The sequence below is a fragment of the Pseudophryne corroboree genome, chromosome 6, assembly GCF_028390025.1.
Source record: "Pseudophryne corroboree isolate aPseCor3 chromosome 6, aPseCor3.hap2, whole genome shotgun sequence".
NCBI lineage: Eukaryota > Metazoa > Chordata > Amphibia > Anura > Myobatrachidae > Pseudophryne > Pseudophryne corroboree.
The window spans coordinates 250,871,316-250,896,465 of NC_086449.1; positions in this window are offsets into that span (position 1 = coordinate 250,871,316).

Consider the following 25,150-nt stretch of genomic DNA (forward strand, 5'->3'; position numbering starts at 1 on the left):
CCATTACCTGTGACTGTTGTAATACCTCTGTCAGCTTCCTTGCTAAAGACCATCTGTATTGCCATTTGCTCCAGTTGCTGTTCATACCTTACAGCAGCCTCCTCGTTTCCTCCATCGCACCACCACTGACCCACTAGTGTTCCTTCCGGGAACAGACAGTTACAGACCTGACAGTTAGACTTTGATTCTGCATTCCTAAATGGAGAGTTAATTGATGAGATTTATATGGAACCACCTGAGTATTATGATGAGAAAATGTTCCAAGAGGGAAACTTTGCCTCTTAAAGAAATTGTTACATGGCCTAAAGCAGAGTGCTCGTTGTTGGTATGTAAAGTTGGATGCTGTGGTGCTAAAGATGAACTTTGTTAAGTCAGAGAATGATCACTGCTTATATCATACCCCCCAACTGTCCCGATTTTCGCGGGACAGTCCCGCTGTCCTATGCGAAGGCCACAGTGTCCCGCGGTGGGGGGGCAGTTTGGAGGCTCCTGTCAGTTACTGCTCTGCCTAGCACAGCTGAATAGACACTGTGCGCATGTGCACAGTGTCTATTCACTAGAGATGGAGGGAAAGGGGGCATGCTAGCAGCTCATAGAGCGCTGCCCAAGCCCCCATAGTGATGAAAAACATGAAAGTGGCTCGCGATCGTGGCATTCCCCATGAAACCACGCCCCCTTTTGTATAGGTCACACCCCTTTTCAGGTCCCTCTTCCACGTCTACCAATGTTGGGAGGTATGCTGGTATCACAAACCTATAGAAAAAATGGTTTATCATAGTTGTTTATGTAGATGAACTATTGCTGGCAGGTCAAGAAGAGCACATTACTGATGTAAAACAACAGCTGAAACATAGATTCAAGCTAAAGGATCTAGGCCCTGCAACTCATTTGTTAGGCTTGAGAATTGTACAAAACCTAAAAGATGGGACAATAACAATTGATCAACATACATATATTGAAGCAATACTTCGCAAGTATGGAATGTCTGATGCAAAACCAGTGAGCACTCCTATTGATAAAACCATGAAGATGGTAAAGGCCATGTCACCAACCAGCTAGGAGGAGATAGAGGAAATGAGAGAGGTTCCTTAGAAATAATGCTGTTGGTAGCTTAATGTATGAAAGTATTGGGACTCGCCCCGACATCACACATGCAGTGAGCCAGGCAAGCTAGTTTGCAATCAACCCTGGGAGGCAACACTGGATTGCAGTCAAAAGAATCTTAAAATACCTGAAAGGTACAAGTTCATTAAAGTTGGTATTTACAAAATCAGAAAGTTCAACTCTGTGATGCCGATTGGTGAGCAGATGAGGATGACCGTCGTTCCTATACCGGATACTTGTTCATTTTGGCAGGCACAGCCGTCAGCTGGGCGAGCAGAAAGCAACCCACTGTTGCCTTATCCACCACTGAGGCGGAGTACATAGAACTTACAGAAACTGCAATAGAAGCTTTATTGATAAAGGAGACTTTATATCAGCTTAACCTTCTTTACCACAGTGAGACCATCAACATTGCGTTTGATAACAAGGGTGCAATTGATTTGTCTTCCAGCACCAAGCATTATGGACGGTCTAAACACATTGCCATTAGACATCACTTTATCCGTGAGTTAGTGCAAAATAAGTATGTCACTGTGGATTACACAGCAAGCGAGAGCAATGTTGCTGATATGTTAACTAAGAAACTGTCATCACCAGAGCTGGCCCTAACCAATATGATGCCCTAGGCAAGTTTTTGGATGGTGCTCCCTAGCAACGCCTTTTTTGCCGAAAAGTCGGGTCCTTTTTGCTGAAAATGCATGTTATTTGCATTGCTATATGGCTTAGATGCACAAGCAGCTTCAAGTGATTAAAATGATATGTGGCATGCCTATATTCTATGTGCGACTGTGGCTGTATCTGCATACGAAATGCTACGTTACAGTGATTTCCAGGAATACACAGTAATGTAGCATTTTGTATGCAGATATGGTCACAGTCACACACAGAATATAGGCATGCCGCATATCATTTTAATCAGCAGAAGCTACTTGTGCCCCTAGGCATGCCAAATGCCCAAGGCATTTGCCTAGTTTGCCTATGCCTAGGGCCGGCTCTGGTCATCACACCTGCTGAATACGTTCCTGACAAAATGTGGACTGGAATACTTTTGAGAAATGTTGATTTGTTTTACTGTTCGCATACCATGCTTTATTAATATGTTTTCGGTTACAGGTAAACTTTATTGAAAAAGGTTTTGATAAAGTGTTATGCTTAGTCAGTATATGTGATAGGAAACAGCCTTGAGCGAGGGGGGGTGTTAGAGAGTGGAGAACTCCGTGGTCTGTCTCCGTTCCAGCACTAGAGGCAGCTTCCCTGCTCTAGTGTTTACCCTCTAGTGTCAGCCCAATGCGGGAGGAGGTGCCTGATGTATACTGACCAGGCGGAACCGCACGCTTCTTCCTGAGTTCCTCATGGGGGAGACAAACTGCACGGACGTGCAGCTTCTGCTCTCCTGCGTAGTGTGATCTTGTCTGCCCACAGCCGCACCCTGCATATGTGTGACCTCTGTGAAACAGCTGTACTGCATTACCAGCTTATTGTAAGTTCCTGCTGCTGCAGAACCTCTTCTGTGTACAATGAACTGTTAACTCTGGGGGTCATTCCGAGTTGTTCGCTCGCTAGCAGATTTTAGCAGCATTGCACACGCTAGGCCGCCGCCCTCTGGGAGTGTATCTTAGCTTAGCAGAATTGCGAACGAAAGATTAGCAGAATTGCGAATAGAAAATTCTTAGCAGTTTCTGAGTAGCTCGAGACTTACTCCTACACTGCGATCAGCTCAGCCCGTTTCGTTCCTGGTTTGACGTCACAAACACGCCCTGCGTTCGGCCAGCCACTCCCCCGTTTCTCCAGACACTCCCACGTTTTATCCTGGCACGCCTGCGTTTTTCCGCACACTCCCAGAAAATGGTCAGTTTCCGCCCAGAAACACCCACTTCCTGTCAATCACACTCCGATCACTTCAACGATGGAAATTTTTCGTTCGGATGTGAGTGAATCTACTAAGTTTTGTGCTAAAATACTTAGCGCATGCGCACTGCGTACCATGCGCATGCGCATTTTTGCCTTAATTGCTCCGTTGCGAAAATCGGCAATGAGCGAACAACTCGGAATGACCCTCTCTGTTCTCTAAATAAACCTACATTCTGGTTAAGTGCCATTATGTAGACTTATATCCATATCCGACACCGCAATACTCTGTCAACACCAACATCCATAGGTCTGAAAACAGGGCCTCTTTGCGCGGCAAAGCAGCATGCTGACAAAAAGGGGGTGTGACCTGGCAAAAAGCGGCGTGGCTTTGCTTGAATGCCATGATCGTGAGCCACGCCTCCCATTTTTGTCACAGTGGGGGCACGGCCATGCTCCCAGTCCCTCTGGCTCACTGGAATAGATGCTGTGCGCACGCGCACATCATCTCTTCACCACTACTCTGCTCTGAACTAAACAGAGCAGCAAGTGGTAGGAAGCCTCCCAGCTCCCTCTCCCTCCCCACACCGCGGTACAGTGCAGCCCGCGAGAGTGACAGCGGGACAGACCCAAAAAACGGGACTGTCCTGCCAGAATCGGTACAGGTGGGATGTATGAATAGTAAAACTGCACCTATGTTGTGACCATAGTGCAGTGTAATAATATAACTGTGCCTCTGCAGTGACCATAGGCCCTCATTCCGAGTTGTTCGCTCGCAAGCTGCTTTTAGCAGCTTTACACACGCTAAGCCGCCGCCTACTGGGAGTGAATCTTAGCTTCTTAAAATTGCGCACGAAAGATTCGCAATATAGCGAAAAGACATCTCTGTGCAGTTTCTGAGTAGCTCGAGACTTACTCGCCATCTGCGATCAGTTCAGTGCTTGTCGTTCCTGGTTTGACGTCATAAACACACCCAGCGTTCGCCCAGACACTCCTCCGTTTCTCCAGCCACTCCCGCGTTTTTCCCAGAAACGGTAGCGTTTTTTCGCACACACCCATAAAACGGCCAGTTTCCGCCCAGAAACACCCACTTCCTGTCAATCACATTACGATCACCAGAACGAAGAAAAAACCGTGAGTAAAATACCTAACTGCATAGCAAATCTACTTGGCGCAGTCGCACTGCGGATATTGCGCATGCGCATTCGCGACTGATCGCTCCGTTGCGAGAAAAAAATAACGAGCGAACAACTCGGAATGACCCCCATAGTGCAGTGTAATAGTACAACAGTGCCTCTGCTGTGACCATAGCCAGGGGCGGATTGTGAACTAAAATTGGCCCTGGAATTTTTTTTAGAAGTGGCCCCATGTGGGCGAAACCAAATCAATGGTAGGTGGAGCCAACACTAAAGTAGGCGGGATCAGTACACAGGGCCATAAATATGAGTGGCGAGCAGTGCTATCACGAAAGGGCTCTGTGGGCAGCACCGTTACCGTGCCTTGGATGTACTTAGAATTTAAACTTTTTTTATTTTTATTTGCCTCCAGACCTGCACTGCACTGTAAGTGTATGTATTATAAAATCTAAGATCCTATGCAGGAAATTCAATGTAATCATTTGTGATTTGCTTTAAGTAAACTAGAAGAATCCAATTAAGTTTATACTAAAATACTCTTTTGCTGGCCATACATTAGTACGACTCGCATTAGATGTGTGTTGTTCGACACGACCTTCCCCGCCAGCTCCCTTGCGTACGATAGTTCATAAAGGTGCTTTTGCACCTTATAATCTATCGTACGATCCGCAATTGACCCCTACCCGGATCGACTGATCATATGTGCAGCAACATACAATGGATCGATTCACGCGTCAATATTGTGTATTCGTACATGATATCGACCTAGTGTATGGCCAGCCTTCCTCTGCATGGCAAAAAATATGGGGTTGTGGCCACAGAATAGTTCTAATTTACATTACACTGCACAGCAGTGTCTGTTATTCACATTACAGCGCACAGCGGCATCACATTATTCACATTACAGCGCACTGCAGTGTCACATTACACCACCCAGCGGCATCCGTTACTCACATTGGTTGGGGGAGGGGGAGTCATTGCAGGAGGGGGAGGGAGCAGTTGGGGGTGGAGTGTGTGTGAGAAAGGGTTGAGAGTGTAGCAGAGAGAGCAGGAGAGGAGACAGACTCACCCTGTGTGCACCGCTGTGGGGCTGAATGGAACTGTTACTGGTGACTGGAGGAGCTCTGTCACGTGAGATGACAGACTATCCAGTGTCAGGGCTCCCCCAAGCTGCGTCCTCTGATAGGTGCTGGCAGCTGCCAACATAGTGCTGAGTGACGCGCTATGGAGGGGGGGAGGAGCGGAACCACATGCGTGCAATCGGCCCCACAGTGCGGTTGGCCTCCCGGGAACCTTCCCAATAACCTCTTAGGCCAATCCGTCCCTAACCGTAGCGCAGTGTAATAGTATAACCAGTGCTTAAAGTGGTCCTAGAGAGGTGGTGGAACTCACCCCCCTCCCCACGGCGCCCATGTAATAAAGGTATTGTGCGCGCGGCAATAAGGGGGTGTGGTCTCAAAAAGAAAGGGGCGTGGTCACACAATAGTAATAATGCCCACATTAGTAGCACCCAAGTGTAAATTTTGAAGTGGGGGTATGGAAAAGTGAAGGTTGTAATTATGTGCGCGCCGATGGCATGCGCGCTCCTGAAAAGGGGGCATGGCCACGCAAAAGGGGGTGTGCCCTTCAGTGTAGTTTACCACACCATATACCCCTTATACACCACAATAACAGGACCCCTTTCACATTATAGCACACAGTATGAGCCGAAATTCACATTATACCACACAGTATGAGCCGAGATTCACATTACACAACACTGTATGAGCCAAATTCACATTACACCACACAGTATAAGCCGAAATTCACATTATAGCACACGGTATGAGCCGAATGTCACAACTGAGGGCCTGAGCTGACGGGAGGCAGCCTCAGTTGTAGGGGCTGAGATGTACCGGAACCTGGGAGGTTGTATCAGACCCCTGGACATGTAAGTAACATGAATAATAACTGCCCGAAGGCGTGACCACGACAACTTGGATAAAAGTCAATGATGTTTATTATGACAACTCCGCAACACAGCAGCAGTAAAAGAAAACATAAAAGTCAGCAAAGAATAAATACAGTTCCTGGGTACTACAGGGTGGCAGGAGCCACAGGGCACTGGTAGTGTGAGATAGTTCTTATAATCTTCTAGATGGAAAGTCCTTACCAGGCCCGACTGTAGCAATGGAGATAACCCAGGATTGTACCAGCTGGTGTTCCAGGAAAAGCTGGGTTGCTGAAGATAAAACGGCTGCTGTGGATACTGGCTGGAACCAGACTGTTGTTAGCACGGAGTGGATACTGGCTGGAACCAGTTAAATAATAAATGAAGCTTGAGAGCGATGCAATATGAATGAAAATGTAGAATTTGAGAGCGGAGAAATAATAATACCGGTGGAGAGTGGTAAAGTGTAGAAAGGACACCGGCCCTTTAAGAGAAGCTGTACTCTGCTGGAAGCTGGGCTGGAAGCAGGTAATGTTGTAGCTGGAAACAGAAGAATCCACAATGGATCGGAGAGTCAGGCTACACCGCAGGTGGAATGCTGGTGCGGGTCTCTATGGTGGAAGTCTTGAGACAGGAGCTGGAACCTGGAAGACAATCACAGGAGAGAGACAAACAGGAACTAGGTTTGACAACCAAAGCACTGACGCCTTCCTTGCTCAGGCACAGTGTATTTATACCTGCAGCAAGGAAGGGATTGGCTAGGCAATTATGCAGATTAACAATACTGACAACAGATTGGAGTAAATGATCAGCTGACAGAATCCAAGATGGCTGCGCCCATGCAGACACTTGGAGGGAAGTTTGGTTTGTAATCCATGTGGTAATGAAAACAGCAATGGCGGCGCCGGCCACTGGAGACAGGAGGTGCCAGGCTGACAGATGCACATCCAACCACGCGGACACAGCGGAGGCCGCGGCTGAAGTAATCGCCACTCAGACACTCTGCATGCAGAAGTTCAGGGACGGCGGCGGAGGCCGCGGGAGACGCCATGCCAGGTGTAATATGGCGTTTACTGTGACAGTGTCCCAGAGTGACAGGAGAGGATACAGGAATGTACACATCAGGATAACAGATGGGATCCGGTCCTGGAGCGCTGAGCCAGCCTTAGGAGGCATCTGATGGGTAAGAAATGGCGTCCAGATACCCGGATCGTGACAGCACCCCCCCCCTTTAGGAGTGGCCCCAGGACACTTCTTTGGCTTTTGAGGAAACTTGGAATGGAATCTCCGGACCAAGGCTAGGAGCATGGACATCAGAAGCATTGGTCCATGAACGTTCCTCAGGGCCATAACCCTTCCAGTCAATAAGATATTGTAGTTGACCATAACGGTGACGTGAGTCCAGGATCTTGGCTACTTCATACTCAACGCCTCGTTGAGTTTGGACTTTCGGAGTTGGAGGAAGTGAGGAATGAAACCGATTCAAGATCAGCGGTTTCAACAGGGAAACATGGAATGTCCTGGGTATTTTCAAGAAGGGAGGCAACTGAAGTCTGTAAGCAACAGGATTGATGACTTGTTCAATCTTGAAAGGACCGATATAGTGAGGTGCAAACTTCATACTGGGAACTCTTAACCTCAAATTCATCGAGGATAACCATACCCGATCACCCACCTTGAGAGCAGGAACTGCTCGACGCTTCATATCCGCAAACTTCTTGTACCTGAACGATGCCTTGAGCAGAGCAGATCGTACGCTCTTCCAGATATTGGCAAACTGATGCAAGGTGATATCCACTGCGGGAACAGAAGTTGCTGGAAGCGGTTGGAACTCAGGGACTTTAGGGTGGAATCCAAAGTTAGTGAAGTATGGTGTTGAAGCAGATGAAGAATGATACTGGTTGTTATGACAGAACTCGGCCCAGGGAAGTAATTGAACCCAGTCATCTTGAGAGGAGGACACATAGATGCGGAGGAAGGCCTCCAAGTCCTGATTCACCCTCTCGGTTTGACCATTGGTCTGAGGATGGTAAGCCGTAGAAAACTTTAGCTTGACTTGGAGGACTTGACATAAACTTCGCCAGAATTTGGCTGTGAATTGAACTCCTCGATCTGAGATAATTTCTTCAGGAAGACCGTGGAGTCGGAAGATCTCTTGTATGAATACTTGAGCCAACTTGGAAGCTGACGGAAGACCGGTGAGAGGAATGAAGTGTGCCATCTTGGTGAACCGGTCAACTACCACCCAGATGGTATTGAACTTGTTGCACATGGGTAAATCTGTAATAAAATCCATCGACAAATGGGTCCAAGGTCGACGGGGAACAGATAGTGGAACCAGTTGCCCCGCAGGCGACTGGCGGGATACCTTATGTTGAGCACACTTTGGGCAAGATGCAATAAACTCCAAGACGTCCTTTTTCAGAGTTGGCCACCAATAGGACCTAGAGATAAACTCCAGGGTTTTTTGGATACCTGTATGTCCGGCAAAACGGGAAGCATGGGCCCAATGCATGAGCTTCTTCCTAAGCATCGGTTTCACAAAACTTTTCCCTGATGGGGGCGTAGAGTCCATCCCTACCGTGGAGAATGCCAACGGATTTATAATAGGATGCTTGTCTGAAGACTCTGACTCATTTTCTTGGTCCCATGAGCGGGAAAGGGCATCGGCCTTTGCGATTCTAAGAGCCCGGACAGAACTGGAGTTTAAAATCGAACCTGGAAAAGAAAAGTGCCCATCTGGCCTGACGAGGGTTGAGACATTGTGCTCCTTTCAGATATAAAAGGTTCTTGTGGTCTGTAAGTATGGTGATTGAATGAGAAGCTCCCTCCAACAGATACCTCCACTCTTCTAGAGCGAGCTTGATGGCTAGCAACTCCTGGTCGCCAATGGCATAGTTGCGCTCAGCTGGAGAGAACTTCCGGGAGAAGAAACTGCAAGGGTGTAAATGGCCATCTTTAGCCCTCTGAGATAACACCGCTCCTACTCCAACGGAGGAGGCATCCACCTCTAAGATGAAAGGAGAGTCGATGTCAGGCTGTTTCAGAACAGGCGCAGAGATGAACCTTTGTTTTAAAAGATGAAATGCTTGCATGGCTTCTTCAGACCACTTGGACGGGTTAGCACCCTTCTTAGTGAAAGCAGTAATAGGCGCCACAATGGTGGAAAAGTCTCGTATAAACTTTCGGTAATAGTTGGCGAACCCTAAGAACCTCTGGACCCCTTTGAGGGTTAAGGGTACCGGCCAATTTTGGATTGCTTGTAGTTTCTCAGGATCCATCTCTAGTCCGGAACCGGACACAATGTACCCTAGAAACGGAATGGACTTGACTTCAAAGACGCATTTCTCTAATTTGCAATAGAGATGATTGACACGGAGACGGGACAGAACCTCTTTAACCCAAAAACGATGTTCCTCTAAATCGTTGGCAAAAATGAGGATATCGTCTAGATAGACCACGACATGACGGTATAGAATGTCTCTGAAGATCTCATTGACAAAATGCTGGAAGACAGCTGGAGCATTGCTCAATCCGAAGGGCATGACGAGGTACTCATAATGTCCGTCACGGGTGTTAAAGGCGGTCTTCCACTCGTCACCCTCACGGATCCGGATGAGATTGTATGCACCTCTCAAGTCCAGCTTTGTAAAGATGGTAGCTCCGCTAACTCTGTCAAAGAGCTCAGTAATCAGGGGTAAAGGATAACGGTTCTTGATGGTAATGTCGTTCAAACCTCCGTAGTCGATGCACGGCCGCAGACCACCATCTTTCTTTTTTACAAAAAGAAGCCTGCGCCGGCTGGGGAAGAAGAAGGTCGAATGAACCCCTTTGCTAGGTTCTCTTTAATGTATTCCTCCATAGAATGCGTCTCAGGCAGAGACAACGGATAAGTTCGGCCTCGAGGTGGAACCTTCCCTGGAACGAGATCAATCGGGCAGTCCCATTCTCTATGAGGAGGAAGGATATCAGCAGAAGCTTTACTGAACACATCCGTGAAATCTTGATATGGAGGAGGTGGAACATCAGATGACCTGGGGGAGGAAGAACAGACAGGCAATACTTTAAACAAACATGTCTCAGCACAGGAGGAACCCCATGCCAGGATTTGCGTAGTCGTCCAATCAATTGTAGGATTGTGAAGACGGAGCCATGGAAGGCCCAGGACCACAGGATGTGTGGCTCTTGGAATCACTAAAAAAGAAATAAGTTCGGAATGAAGAACTCCCACTCTCAGACGAACTGGTAGAGTCCTTAAAGAAATAACTGCATCAAAAATTTTGCTGCCATCCACGGCAGTTAAAGAAATGGACGAAGGAAGTCTCTCGGTGGGTAGGGACCACCGTTTAACATAGGCTTCGGTAATAAAGTTCCCAGCTGATCCGGAATCAAGGAGGGCAATGACGTTCCGATAGCGTTGAGCAACTTGAAGCGAGACTGGGAGATTACAATCTTGAGGAGATGGAGAGGAGATCATTACTCCTAGCCGGCCCTCTCCTTGGCGAGCTAGGATTTGGAGTTTCCCGGACGTTTGGGACAGGCATTAATGGTGTGAGACGGAGCTGCACAATAAAGACAGAGAGACTCGGAGAGACGTCTTCGGCGCTCAGCAGGAGTTAAACGGGAACGGCCAATTTGCATGGGCTCATCTTCAGTTGGTGACAGTTGGCGAGGAGGAGGAGCAGAAGATTTTGGAGCAGATGATCTTCCACGCTCAGTTGCTCTCTCTCTGAAACGTAAATCAACTTTCGTGCAGAGTGAGATTAGCTCATCTAACTTAGAGGGTAAGTCTCTGGTAGCTAACTCATCTTTAATACGCTCAGATAAGCCATGCCAGAATGCAGCATACAGGGCCTCGTCGTTCCATGCCAGTTCGGATGCCAGGATCTGGAACTGAATCAGATATTGTCCTACAGTACGTGACCCCTGGCGTAAACGGAGAATCTCGGATGAAGCTGAGGTTACCCGGCCTGGCTCGTCGAAGATGCGCCTGAATGTTGACACGAAGGCAGTGTAGGAAGATAGCAGGGTGTTGGACCTCTCCCATAACGGTGATGCCCAATCAAGGGCTGAGCCACTGAGAAGAGAAATAATGTAGGCAATTTTTGTACGGTCACTGGGAAAATTGCCAGGTTGTAGCTCAAACTGAATCTCACACTGGTTGAGAAATCCCCTGCAGAATCTTGGAGATCCGTCAAATTTTGCTGGCGTTGGAAGATGAAGACGTGGAGCAGAAATGGGTAAGGTGGGTGGGGTTATAGCTGGAGTCACTGTGGTTGACGCACCAGACGCGCCTGATCCACGGAGAGTTGTCTGAATCCCATCCAGCCGAGTAGAGAAATCCTGGAGACAGCGGATGATGTGGCCCTGTGCAGCCTCCTGATGTTCTTGTCGGGCTGCCAGTTCTTGCATCGGCCTGGCCGCTTGATCCTGGTCTCCGGCTGGATTCATTAGGTCAGTGCTTACTGTCACAACTGAGGGCCTGAGCTGACGGGAGGCAGCCTCAGTTGTAGGGGCTGAGATGTACCGGAACCTGGGAGGTTGTATCAGACCCCTGGACATGTAAGTAACATGAATAATAACTGCCCGAAGGCGTGACCACGACAACTTGGATAAAAGTCAATGATGTTTATTATGACAACTCCGCAACACAGCAGCAGTAAAAGAAAACATAAAAGTCAGCAAAGAATAAATACAGTTCCTGGGTACTACAGGGTGGCAGGAGCCACAGGGCACTGGTAGTGTGAGATAGTTCTTATAATCTTCTAGATGGAAAGTCCTTACCAGGCCCGACTGTAGCAATGGAGATAACCCAGGATTGTACCAGCTGGTGTTCCAGGAAAAGCTGGGTTGCTGAAGATAAAACGGCTGCTGTGGATACTGGCTGGAACCAGACTGTTGTTAGCACTGAGTGGATACTGGCTGGAACCAGTTAAATAATAAATGAAGCTTGAGAGCGATGCAATATGAATGAAAATGTAGAATTTGAGAGCGGAGAAATAATAATACCGGTGGAGAGTGGTAAAGTGTAGAAAGGACACCGGCCCTTTAAGAGAAGCTGTACTCTGCTGGAAGCTGGGCTGGAAGCAGGTAATGTTGTAGCTGGAAACAGAAGAATCCACAATGGATCGGAGAGTCAGGCTACACCGCAGGTGGAATGCTGGTGCGGGTCTCTATGGTGGAAGTCTTGAGACAGGAGCTGGAACCTGGAAGACAATCACAGGAGAGAGACAAACAGGAACTAGGTTTGACAACCAAAGCACTGACGCCTTCCTTGCTCAGGCACAGTGTATTTATACCTGCAGCAAGGAAGGGATTGGCTAGGCAATTATGCAGATTAACAATACTGACAACAGATTGGAGTAAATGATCAGCTGACAGAATCCAAGATGGCTGCGCCCATGCAGACACTTGGAGGGAAGTTTGGTTTGTAATCCATGTGGTAATGAAAACAGCAATGGCGGCGCCGGCCACTGGAGACAGGAGGCGCCAGGCTGACAGATGCACATCCAACCACGCGGACACAGCGGAGGCCGCGGCTGACGTAATCGCCACTCAGACACTCTGCATGCAGAAGTTCAGGGACGGCGGCGGAGGCCGCGGGAGACGCCATGCCAGGTGTAATATGGCGTTTACTGTGACAGTGTCCCAGAGTGACAGGAGAGGATACAGGAATGTACACATCAGGATAACAGATGGGATCCGGTCCTGGAGCGCTGAGCCAGCCTTAGGAGGCATCTGATGGGTAAGAAATGGCGTCCAGATACCCGGATCGTGACACCGAAATTCACATTACAGCACATGGTATGAGCCGAAATTCACATTATAGCACACATTATGAGCCGAAATTCACATTATAGCACACGGTATGCACCGAAATTCACATTATAGCACATGGTATGAGCCGCCATTCACATTATAGCATACAGAATGAGCCGAAATTCACATTATAGAGTGACTGAGTGACAGGGAGAGTGACAGCAGGGACATGGAAAATGACAGCAGGGACATGCAAAGTGACAGCAGGGACATGGAGAGTGACAGCAGGGGCATACAGTAGGCACTAGAGAGAGAGAAAGGCAGCAGGGTAAGATTACATGTTTAGCAGCGGCGGTGGTCTGCGGTGCTGTGGATGAGTAGGCTGTGGTAGGCATGGAGTGGAGAAAGCTGTGGGCCTCGGAGATAGTGCGGAGGAGGAGGCTGTGGGCATGCAGAGGTCCAAGGGCGGGGCGGCAGAGGAGGCTGAGGGCGGCTGCAGTGGATCGGGAACCAGGCTGGCTTTATTATCCCTGCCGCCGCATCGAGCTCCTGTAACCACGGTGCTAATATTTCAAAACTGCTGCGGACCGGCAGCCAATCAGCGACAGATTTGAACTAGTAGTGCCGCAGTCACAGGAGCGCGATGCGGCGGCAGGGATTATAAAGCCAGCCTGGTCCCAGATCCGCTGCAGCTGGGAGTCTGGAACCAGGGCTCCCAGTGCGGCGGCGATGGTAGGGGCGGAGCGACGGAGGGCGGACCAGGAGCTCAGCTTCTTTGTCAGCCCATACAGTAATGCCCACAGCAGTAGCACCCCTTATACTATGCCCACAGTAGTAGTGCGCCTTATGCAATACCCGCAATAGTAGTGCCCCTTATGCAATACCCGCAATAGTAGTGCCCCTTATGTCCCCAAGAGTGGTGCCCCTTATGAAGTGTCCCCTTTACAATGCCCTCATTAGCAGTGCACCCCATCAGTAATGCCCTTAATGGTAATGCCCCTGTGTAGTATTGCCCCCAGTAGTAATGTTGCCTGTAGTAATGCCCCCAGTCGTTTAGCCCCCTCTAGTTTAGCCCCAGTAGTCATGCCCCCACTGGTAATGCCCCTGCAGTTATGACCCCAGTAGTTTACTCCCCCCCCCTTTAGTTTAGCCTCCCAGTGGTAATGGCCCCAGTAGTTTTGCCCCATGTAGTTTAGTCCCGTTAGTAATGCACCCAGTAGTTTGCCCCAGCCCCCCTGTAGTTTGCCCCCTTGTAGTAATGCCCCCAGTAGTAAAGCCCCCCAGTAGTTTGCCCCTTTGTAGTTTGTCCCCAGTATTAAAGCCCCCCAGTAGTTTGCCCCTCTGTAGTTTGCCCCAGTAGTAAAGCCCCCAGTAGTTTGCCTCTGTAGTATAGCCCCCCAGTAGTTTGCCCCAGTAGTAAAGCCCCCAGTAGTTTGCCTCTGTAGTATAGCCCCCCAGTCGTTTGCCCCTCTGTAGTATAGCCCCCCAGTAGTTTGCCCCTCTGTAGTATAGCCCCCCAGTAGTTTGCCCCTCTGTAGTATAGCCCCCCAGTAGTTTGCCCCTCTGTAGTATAGCCCCCCAGTAGTTTGCCCCTCTGCAGTATAGCCCCCCAGTAGTTTGCCCCTCTGTAGTATAGCCCCCCAGTAGATTGCCCCTCTGTAGTATAGCCCCCCAGTAGTTTGCCCCTCTGTAGTATAGCCCCCCAGTAGTTTGGCCCCTCTGTAGTATAGCCCCCCAGTAGTTTGCCCCCAGTAGTATAGCCCTCCAGTAGTTTGCCCCCAGTAGTATAGACCCCCCAATAACAGCGCCGCTAGTAGTGCACATATGGGAGGGGGGGGGAGAGAGGCACCATACTTACCAAGCCCCGCTCCCGCCGCAGTCCTCTCTTGGCGCCCGCTCCTCGGCACTATGGGAGAGGCGTCATGACGTCTCTCCCATAGCGCGTACTGACAGAGCCGGAGGCAGGAGCTCAGTACAGAGCTCCTGCCTCCGGCTGCCGCTGTGCGAGGAGAGCCGGGCGCCGCTGATAACAGCGGCCGCCCGGCATCTCCCTGCAGCGCCGGGACATCGGGTTAGGTGAGCCGGGGGAGGCGGAACTGCGTTCCGTCTCCAAGTGGAACTGACGGAACGCAGTTCCGCCCCGTTCCGGCTCACTTTAACCCCTTAGTATAACTGTGCCTCTGCTGTGTCCCTAGTACAGTGTAATAGTATAACTGTGCCTCTGCTGTGGCCATAGTGCGGTGTAATAGTATAACTGTGCCTCTGCTGTGGCCATAGTGCAGGGTAATAGTATAACTGTGCCTCTGCTGTGGCCCTAGTACAGTGTAATAGTATAACTGTGCCTCTGCTGTGGCCCTAGTACAGTGTAATAGTATAACTGTGCCTCTGCTGTGGCCCTAGTACAGTGTAATAGTATAACTGTGCCTCTGCTGTGGCCATAGTGCAGTGTAATAGTATAACTGTGCCTCTGCTGTGGCCATAGTGCAGGGTAATAGTATAACTGTGCCTCTGCTGTGGCCATAGTGCAGGGTAATAGTATAACTGTGCCTCTGCTGTGGCCCTAGTACAGTGTAATAGTATAACTGTGCCTCTGCTGTGGCCCTAGTACAGTGTAATAGTATAACTGTGCCTCTGCTGTGGCCCTAGTACAGTGTAATAGTATAACTGTGCCTCTGCTGTGGCCATAGTGCGGTGTAATAGTATAACTGTGCCTCTGCTGTGGCCATAGTGCAGGGTAATAGTATAACTGTGCCTCTGCTGTGGCCCTAGTACAGTGTAATAGTATAACTGTGCCTCTGCTGTGGCCCTAGTACAGTGTAATAGTATAACTGTGCCTCTGCTGTGGCCATAGTGCAGTGTAATAGTATAACTGTGCCTCTGCTGTGGCCATAGTGCAGTGTAATAGTATAACTGTGCCTCTGCTGTGGCCCTAGTACAGTGTAATAGTATAACTGTGCCTCTGCTGTGGCCCTAGTACAGTGTAATAGTATAACTGTGCCTCTGCTGTGGCCCTAGTACAGTGTAATAGTATAACTGTGCCTCTGCTGTGGCCCTAGTACAGTGTAATAGTATAACTGTGCCTCTGCTGTGGCCCTAGTACAGTGTAATAGTATAACTGTGCCTCTGCTGTGGCCCTAGTACAGTGTAATAGTATAACTGTGCCTCTGCTGTGGCCCTAGTACTGTGTAATAGTATAACTGTGCCTCTGCTGTGGCCCTAGTACAGTGTAATAGTATAACTGTGCCTCTGCTGTGGCCATAGTAGAGTGTAATAGTATAACTGTGCCTCTGCTGTGGCCATAGTGCAGTGTAATAGTATAACTGTGCCTCTGCTGTGGCCCTAGTACAGTGTAATAGTATAACTGTGCCTCTGCTGTGGCCATAGTGCAGTGTAATAGTATAACTGTGCCTCTGCTGTGGCCATAGTGCAGTGTAATAGTATAACTGTGCCTCTGCTGTGGCCATAGTGCAGTGTAATAGTATAACTGTGCCTCTGCTGTGGCCATAGTGCAGTGTAATAGTATAACTGTGCCTCTGCTGTGGCCATAGTGCAGTGTAATAGTATAACTGTGCCTCTGCTGTGGCCATAGTGCAGTGTAATAGTATAACTGTGCCTCTGCTGTGACCATTGGGGCTAATTCAGACCTGATTGCTGCTGTGCATTTTCGCACAGCAGGGATCAGGTCTGAACTGTGCATGCGACGGTGGTGCAGTGCACCGGCGCATGCCAGACAGCCGATGGCTGTCTCAGCCCTGCGATCGCCTCTGCCTGATTGACAGGTAAAGGCGTTCGTTGGGCGGGAGGGGGCGGGTCTGCTTCATTTGCCCACCATTTTAGGAGCACGGTCCGGGCAACGCAGGTGTGCCCGGACCGTGCGGGGGGCAGGCCGCGGCGGCTGCGTGACATCACATGCAGCCACTGCGACCCTCAAAGCGACGGGCAGCTCCCTGCCAGCACGCAGGAGCTGCGCTGGTAGGAAGCTACTCTTCAACTACAAAAGCATCGCCGTCACTTTTGTACTTGTGCGACGGGGCAGGGGCAGACATGCGGGGCGGACTAGCCCTGTGCTGGGCGTCCTCCCGCATGTTAGGGAAGCTGATCGTAGATGTGCTAAATTTGGCATATCTATGATCAGGTCTGAATTAGGCCCATAGTGCAGTGTAATAGTACAACTGTGCCTCTGCTGTGACCATAGTGCGGTGTAATAGTATAACTACACCTCTGCTGTGGCCATAGCGTAATGGAATAGTATAACTGTGCCTCTGTTGTGACCATAGGGGGTCATTCCGAGTTGTTCGCTCGCTAGCAGATTTTAGCAGCATTGCACACGCTAGGCCGCCGCCCTCTGGGAGTGTATCTTAGCTTAGCAGAATTGCGAATGAAAGATTAGCAGAATTGCGAATAAAAAATACTTAGCAGTTTCTGAGTAGCTCGAGACTTACTCCTACACTGCGATCAGCTCAGCCCGTTTCGTTCCTGGTTTGACGTCACAAACACGCCCTGCGTTCGGCCAGCCACTCCCCTGTTTCTCCAGACACTCCCTCGTTTTATTCTGGCACTCCTGCGTTTTACCGCACACTCCCAGAAAACGGTCAGTTTCCGCCCAGAAACACCCACTTCCTGTCAATCACACTCCGATCACTTCAACGATGAAAATTCTTCGTTCGGACGTGAGTAAATCTACTAAGTTTTGTGCTAAAATACTTAGCGCATGCGCACTGCGTACCATGCGCACGCGCATTTTTGCCTTAATCGGTCCGTTGCGAAAATCGTCAACGAGCGAACAACTCGGAATGACCCCCATAGTGCGGTGTAATAGTATAACTACACCTCTGCTGTGGCCATAGCGTAATGGAATAGTATAACTGTGCCTCTGTTGTGGCCATAGGGGGTCATTCAGATCTGATCGCTGCTGTGCGTTTTTGCACAGCGGGCGCTCAGATACTAACTGCGCATGCGTATGCACCGCAATGCACATGCATGTCAGCCATCAACAACGGGCATCGCTGGTCAGCGACGGGATGGTGCAAAAAATCAGTTTGCACGGGCGTTCGCAGTGTGATTGACAGGAGGAGGCCATTCGTGGGTGGTAACTGACCGTTTACTGGAAGTGTCCGGAAAAACTCAGGCATTCCCAAGCGTTTTCAGGGAGCGTGTTTGACGTCAGCTCCGGTCCCGATCAGCCTGATGTGATCGCACTGTAGGAGTAAGTCCTGGGCTGCGCAGAGACTGAAGAAAGTGGATTTTAGCAGCTCGGCATACACATGCGATCGCACACTTGCACTGCGAATTTACACTCCCCCTGGAGGCGGCTACTATCTGAATGCAGGAGAGCAAAATTAGCAGCCCAGCGATCAGGTCTGAATGACCCCCATAGTGCAGTGTAATAGTATAACTGTGCCTCTGCTGTCACCATAGTGTAGTGTAACAAAACAAAAAAATAGAAGGTATTAGGGGAGAGGGCAGTGGGTGTTGATGAGAATATTTTTCTGTCCAGCCCACAGTGCTGACCTTCGACCGAAATCTTGCGGAAACTTGGCACCCTTAGCTGTTTTCCATGACAAATTTCCAAGAAGTATATTAAAAATACACTGCAAAAATAGGGTCTGGCAAACAGAATTAGTGATAAGGTAATGAGGGGATTCGGAGACACCAGCACTAGTGGGGTAAACAGAAAGGACATGAATAACCACTATCAGAGGCAGATTATATGCTAGTTCTGTATGGATTCAGATTCAGGTATAATGTATTTTATAAAACTTGTAAAGTAACGTCTTCACTTTCAGAGCACAGAGAACAGATAATTTTTGACTGTTCCTTGATAGTGACACAGAGAACAATGTATCATTGTATCAGTGACATAACCCTGATGCTGTATATTAGGGCAATTTAACAGTGATCCAATTTCTGAGTGTGGCTACATACAGTAAGCAGATTTATAGCAAGCTGTTCATCCTATAAATCTGATGGATGTATTAATTAACATCATGTGCAGCCACATCTGGGTAATAGGCAGCAGTATATTGTAACAGATTGATGGAAACACTGCCTAGGAATAGATCATCATGTAATCTCTGTATCTCTCCTCTATCATGCATTAAAATGAGCACACACTGAATAAACCAGAAGTGTAACTAGACTAATGAACAGGGCCGGCAGAAACCTTGGGGCCCGGTACACTGATATCTCTGCAGGCCTCCCCCTCTTGCCCCCTGACCCACACATCCGACGCACACTCCAGCCAGCACCGATCATTACACACAGCTAATGTCTGACCTGTGACAGTGTGACACCTCTCAGGGGCGCAGTGTGACACACTGACGCACCCTTCCCCAGCAGCCGCAGTCTGCACCTCAAACAACTGCTTTGTGCATCATACCCAGAGGTGTAGCTAGGCGCCATGGTGCCTGGAGCAAGGGTATGTTTTGGTGCCCTCATCACATTACTGAATTGGGTGAATGTTACATTTGAAAATAAAAAATATTTAAAAATCTTAAATTGGTGACAGGGCTGGTTCTAGACTTTGTGGAGCTCAGAGTGAGGGCGGGATGTACTAAGGGAAAACTGCGGTAAAACCCCGTTTTCGGAGGTTTTACCGCATTTTCAAATGTACTATGACCCCACCGCCGTTTTTTCGCTACCCAGGGTATGGCGATACCTTATAGAATCCTATGGGCTTATTATCGCCAGGCCGCCGCAACCCGCCGCATCCGCCGCCCCTGCCGCATACGCCAACCCCCCTCCTCCCCAGCATACCTTCCTCCAGGCATCCCTGGTCCTGGAAGGTAATCTCCTCCTCCCCCTAGCAACGCAGCCGAAGGTCCTTCTGGCTGCAGGGGTGGAGGAGGAGGCGCCGGAGACAGCCTGCTGCCTTGTTCCCAGCAGTTGAGGAGAGGGAGAGCCCATGGAGGTGACGGAGACTCCCCGCACACCACCTTACAGGTATCGCGGGGGGCCTCCATCATCGCATTGCGATGTTGATCGCATATGTTAGTACCTGTCATAGAGATGTGCGGCTGGCACTTTTCGTGTTTTGTGTTTTGGTTTTGGTTCTAATTCCATTTTTGTGTTTTGGTTTTGGCTTGGTTTTGCCAAAACCACCCTTTCGTGTTTTGGTTTTGGGTCTGGATGATTTTGGGGGAAAAACATAAAAACAGCTAAAATCACAGAATTTGGGGGTAATTTTGCTCCTACGGTATTATTAACCTCAATAACATTCATTTCCACTCATTTCCAGTCTATTCTGAACACCTCACACCTCACAATATTGTTTTTAGGCCTAAAAGTTGCACCGAGGTGTCTGTATGACTAAGCTAAGCGACACAAGTGTGCGGCACAAACACCTGGCCCATCTAGGAGTGGCACTGCAGTTGCAGACAAGATGGCACTATTCAAAAACTAGTCCCCAAACAGCACATGATGCAAAGAAGAAAAAGCGACGCAATGAGGTAGCTGTATGACTGTTCTAAGCGACACAAGTGTGCGGCACAAACACTTGGGCCATCTAGGAGTGGCACTGCAGTGGCAGACAGGATGGTAGATTTAAAAAATAGGCACCAAACAGCACATGATGCAAAGAAGAAAAAGAGGTGCAATGAGGTAGCTGGATGGCCAAGCTAAGCGACACAAGTGGCCGACACAAACACCTGGCCCATCTAGGAGTGGCACTGCAGTTACAGACAGAATGGCACTAAAAATAACTAGTCCCCAAACAGCACATGATGCAAAGAAGAAAAAGAGGTGCAAGATAGACTTGTCCTTGGGCCCTCCCACCCGCCCTTATATTGTATAAACAGGACATACACACTTTAACAAACCCATAATTTCAGTTACATTGTCTGCCATACAACTGTGGCTGAAATGACTGGTTTGTTTGGGACCCCACCAAAAAAGAAGCAATCAATCTCTCCTTGCACAAACTGGCTCTACAGATGCAAGATGTCCACCTCATCATCATCCTCCGATTCCTCACCCCTTTCACAGTGTAAATCCTCCTCACTGAGTATTAATTTGTCCCCACTTGCAGGGGTTGTGCAAATGGTGGAAGGAGCCACCTCTTTCCGTCCAGTGTTGGGAAGGTCAGGCATCGCAACCTCTGACACACTTGGACGCTCCTTGGGGATTTGTGATACCATCTCAGAGCACACAGTTCTTTTCTGTGCTCTTTCCAGCTTAACTATTTTCATTTTTCTAGCGGGAGTATGAGGGCTTCCATAGTCATGTGAAGTTGAACCACTAGCCATGAACATAGGCCAGGGCCTCAGCCGTTCCTTGCCACTCCGTGTGGTAAATGGCATATTGGCAAGTTTACGCTTCTCCTCCGACGATTTTAATTTTGATTTTTGAGTCATTTTTTTACTGATCTTTTGTGTTTTGGATTTTACATGCTCTGTACTATGACATTGGGCATCGGCCTTGGCAGACGACGTTGATGGCATTTCATCATCTCGGCCATGACTAGTGGCAGCAGATTCAGCACGAGGTGGAAGTGGATCTTGATCTTTCCCTATTTTTTGAACCTCAACATTTTTGTTCTCCATATTTTAATGCGCACAACTAAAAGGCACCTCAGGTATACAATGGAGATGGATGGATAGTATACTTATGGATGACGAGTGACTGACGACACAGAGGTAGCTACAGCCGTGGACTACCGTACTGCGTCTGCTAGTATAGAGATGATAATTAATGATATAAAAAAATATATATATAACTACTGTAGGTATATATAATATAATGACGGACCTGGTGGACACTGTCAGCAGACTGCTAAACTACTAGTATGAAGAAGATAGAAAAAAAAACCCCACCACAGGTAAGTACACAATTATGGACGAGCACTGACGACACAGAGGTAGCTACAGCCGTGGACTACCGTACTGCGTCTGCTAGTATAGAGATGATAATGATATAAAAAATATATATATATCACTACTGCAGGTATATATAATATAATGACGGACCTGCTGGACACTGTCAGCAGACTCCTAAACTACTAGTATGAAGAAGATAGAAAAAAAAAACCCACCACAGGTAGGTATACAATTATGGACGAGCACTGACGACACAGAGGTAGCTACAGCCGTGGACTACCGTACTGCATCTGCTAGTATAGAGATGATAATGATATAAAAAATATATATATATCACTACTGCAGGTATATATAATATAATGACGGACCTGCTGGACACTGTCAGCAGACTCCTAAACTACTAGTATGAAGACGATAGAAAAAAAAACCCCACCACAGGTAGGTATACAATTATGGACGAGCACTGACGACACAGAGGTAGCCACAGCCGTGGACTACCGTACTGCGTCTGCTAGTATAGAGATGATAATGATATAAAAAATATATATATATCACTACTGCAGGTATATATAATATAATGACGGACCTGCTGGACACTGTCAGCAGACTCCTAAACTACTAGTATGAAGAAGATAGAAAAAAAAAACCCACCACAGGTAGGTATACAATTATGGACGAGCACTGACGACACAGAGGTAGCCACAGCCGTGGACTACCGTACTGCGTCTGCTAATATAGAGATGATAAAGATGATAGAGATGAACAAAAAAAATATAACACTACTGCAGGTAAATATTTATATAATATAATGAATGACGGACCTGCTGGACACTGTCAGCAGAATGCGTTTATAGAATAAAAAAAAAAAACACCACAGGAGTGTTTGTTTAACTTTTTCAGGCAGACAATATACTGGTGGTCACTGGTCAGTCACACTGGCAGCAAAAGTGTGCACTGTACTCCTGCTATTAACTGCACCCCAGTCTCCCCCACAATTCAGCTGTGTGAGCAGTGAGCACTCAGCACAGTCAGATATACATAGATGATATTATCATGCAGCACACTGAGGCTGAGCACAGATATGGTATGTGACTGCGTATCGTTTTTTTTCAGGCAGAGAACGGATTATAAATAAAACTGGTGGTCACTGGTCACTATCAGCAAAACTCTGCACTGTACTGAGTACTCCTAATGCTCCCCAAGTAGTAAATCAAGTGTCTCTCTAATCTATTCTACACGGAGAGGACGCCAGCCACGTCCTCTCCCTATCAATCTCAATGCACGTGTGAAAATGGCGGCGACGCGCGGCTCCTTATATAGAATCCGAGTCTCGCGATAGAATCCGAGCCTCGCGAGAATCCGACAGTGGGATGATGACGTTCGGGCGCGCTCGGATTAACCGAGCAAGGCGGGAAGATCCGAGTCTGCCTCGGACCCGTGTAAAAAGGCTGAAGTTCGGGGGGGTTCGGATTCCGAGGAACCGAACCCGCTCATCTCTAGTACATATGCGATCAACATCGCTGCGATGGGCGGCGATGAATGTTAATACATCCCGCCCAGAAAGTTTCCTTTGAGCGCCCATATGTTAATGACAAATATAGGGGTGTGGCTTTAAGGGGAAGGGGCCACATAATAGTTCCAATTCAGATTACACAGCACAGTATTGTCTTTTATTCACATTACACCGCTCAGTAGTACTCCTCTTATACACTTTACGCCACACAGTAGAGCCCCTTATACAAGTTACACAACACAGTAAAGCCACTTATACACGTTATGCCACACTAGAGACACTTATGCATGTTACTAAGCAGCTTCTAATGCAGAGAGAGGTGCTGCAACAGCCGGGCCAGAGATATGTGCTCCAGCAGCGGGGACACAGAGAGGGGTGCTGCAGCAGCCGGGGCATAAAGAGGTACTGCAGCATTGGGGGCAGAGAGTGGTGCTGCAGGACAGAAGTAACTCTGCTGCACAGCTACAAGCAGACAGTGAGACATATAAAGAGGGTGGCAGAATTCCAGCATGTACCGATGTCAGTGTGTCCTGCTGTCGCCTCTGACCTACCCTGACACTTATTGAGTCTCCGAGTCTGAGTCAGTGTGCACCACCTCTGCTTTTCCAGCGCTCAGAACTCGTGCTCCACCGGAGCCACCCTCGCTACACGCCTGATCATACCTCCCAGCAGCACAGACTTTGTGTGGCCTATGGCCCCCATTTTACATGTCACACATAAACAGAAAATTAGTTTCAAACACAGCACTACAACTAATTTAAAAATGGGGCCCATAGCTACTCACTGTGCAAGTAAAAAACATGGCACTGATAGTGACTCACCACCAAAACAAAATCCTGTCCCCCAGCAGCGCAAGCGGTTCCTGTCCTGTCTTTCAGGCCGCTGCTGTGCTGCTCCCTTTCTCCTGGACTGGTCTGCCCACAGCCTGCCTGTTCCTCAAAGGAGGACGCGATGCCACAGAAGGCAGGGACAAACAGGGAAGGGCGGGTTGGCGCTGCCGAGTGTAGCGTAGTACGTCATATGACATGTGATGTCACAGGTCATACACAAGGACTACTGGGACCTGGGGCTTACAGTTACCGCCTCCGGCCCGTTGCTGGACTATTAAACCTATTTTTACATGCATCCAATTGCGGGCCTGGCCCCTACACCTTAGGGCCTCTCAAAGCCTCGGGGCCTAGTATGAGGGTGCCCTTTGTACCCCCCTGTTGCCGGGCCTGCTAATGAATGGCCCTTTTTGCCCACATATGTAGAGATTATTTTAAAGCATTCTCAACACTGTATAGACAGGACAGATCGCTCAGTCATTTTTCTTCTTAATATCACGTTGCTGGTCAGAGATGTTAAAACAGCTAAAGCAGTAAACACAAACTAATAATACAACCAAAATAACCCCAAATGCAGGTATGTATAGGAAACCCTCCATTACTTGTTTAGGCATTCAAACACACAACAGACATGGGCCCTCATTCCGAGTTGTTCGCTCGCAAGCTGCTTTTAGCAGCTTTGCACACGCTAAGCCGCCGCCTACTGGGAGTGAATCTTAGCATCTTAAAATTGCGAACGAAAGATTCGCAATATTGCGATAACACATCTCTGTGCAGTTTCTGAGTAACTCGAGACTTACTCGGCATCTGCGATCAGTTCAGTGCTTGTCGTTCCTGGTTTGACGTCACAAACACACCCAGCGTTCGCCCAGACACTCCTCCGTTTCTCCGGCCACTCCCGCGTTTTTCCCAGAAACGGTAGCATTTTTTCACACACTCCCATAAAACGGTCAGTTTCCGCCCAGAAACACCCACTTCCTGTCAATCACATTACGATCACCAGAACGATGAAAAAGCCGTGAGTAAAATTCCTAACTGCATAGCAAATTTACTTGGCGCAGTCGCAGTGCGAACATTGCGCATGCACACTAAGCGGAAAAACGCTGCGATGCGAAGAAATTTACCGAGCGAACAACTCGGAATGACCCCCCATGGTCAATGTTTAAAATTTACATTTACTCAATCAAATTTAAATGGCGACATGAGTGACAGCTGGATTG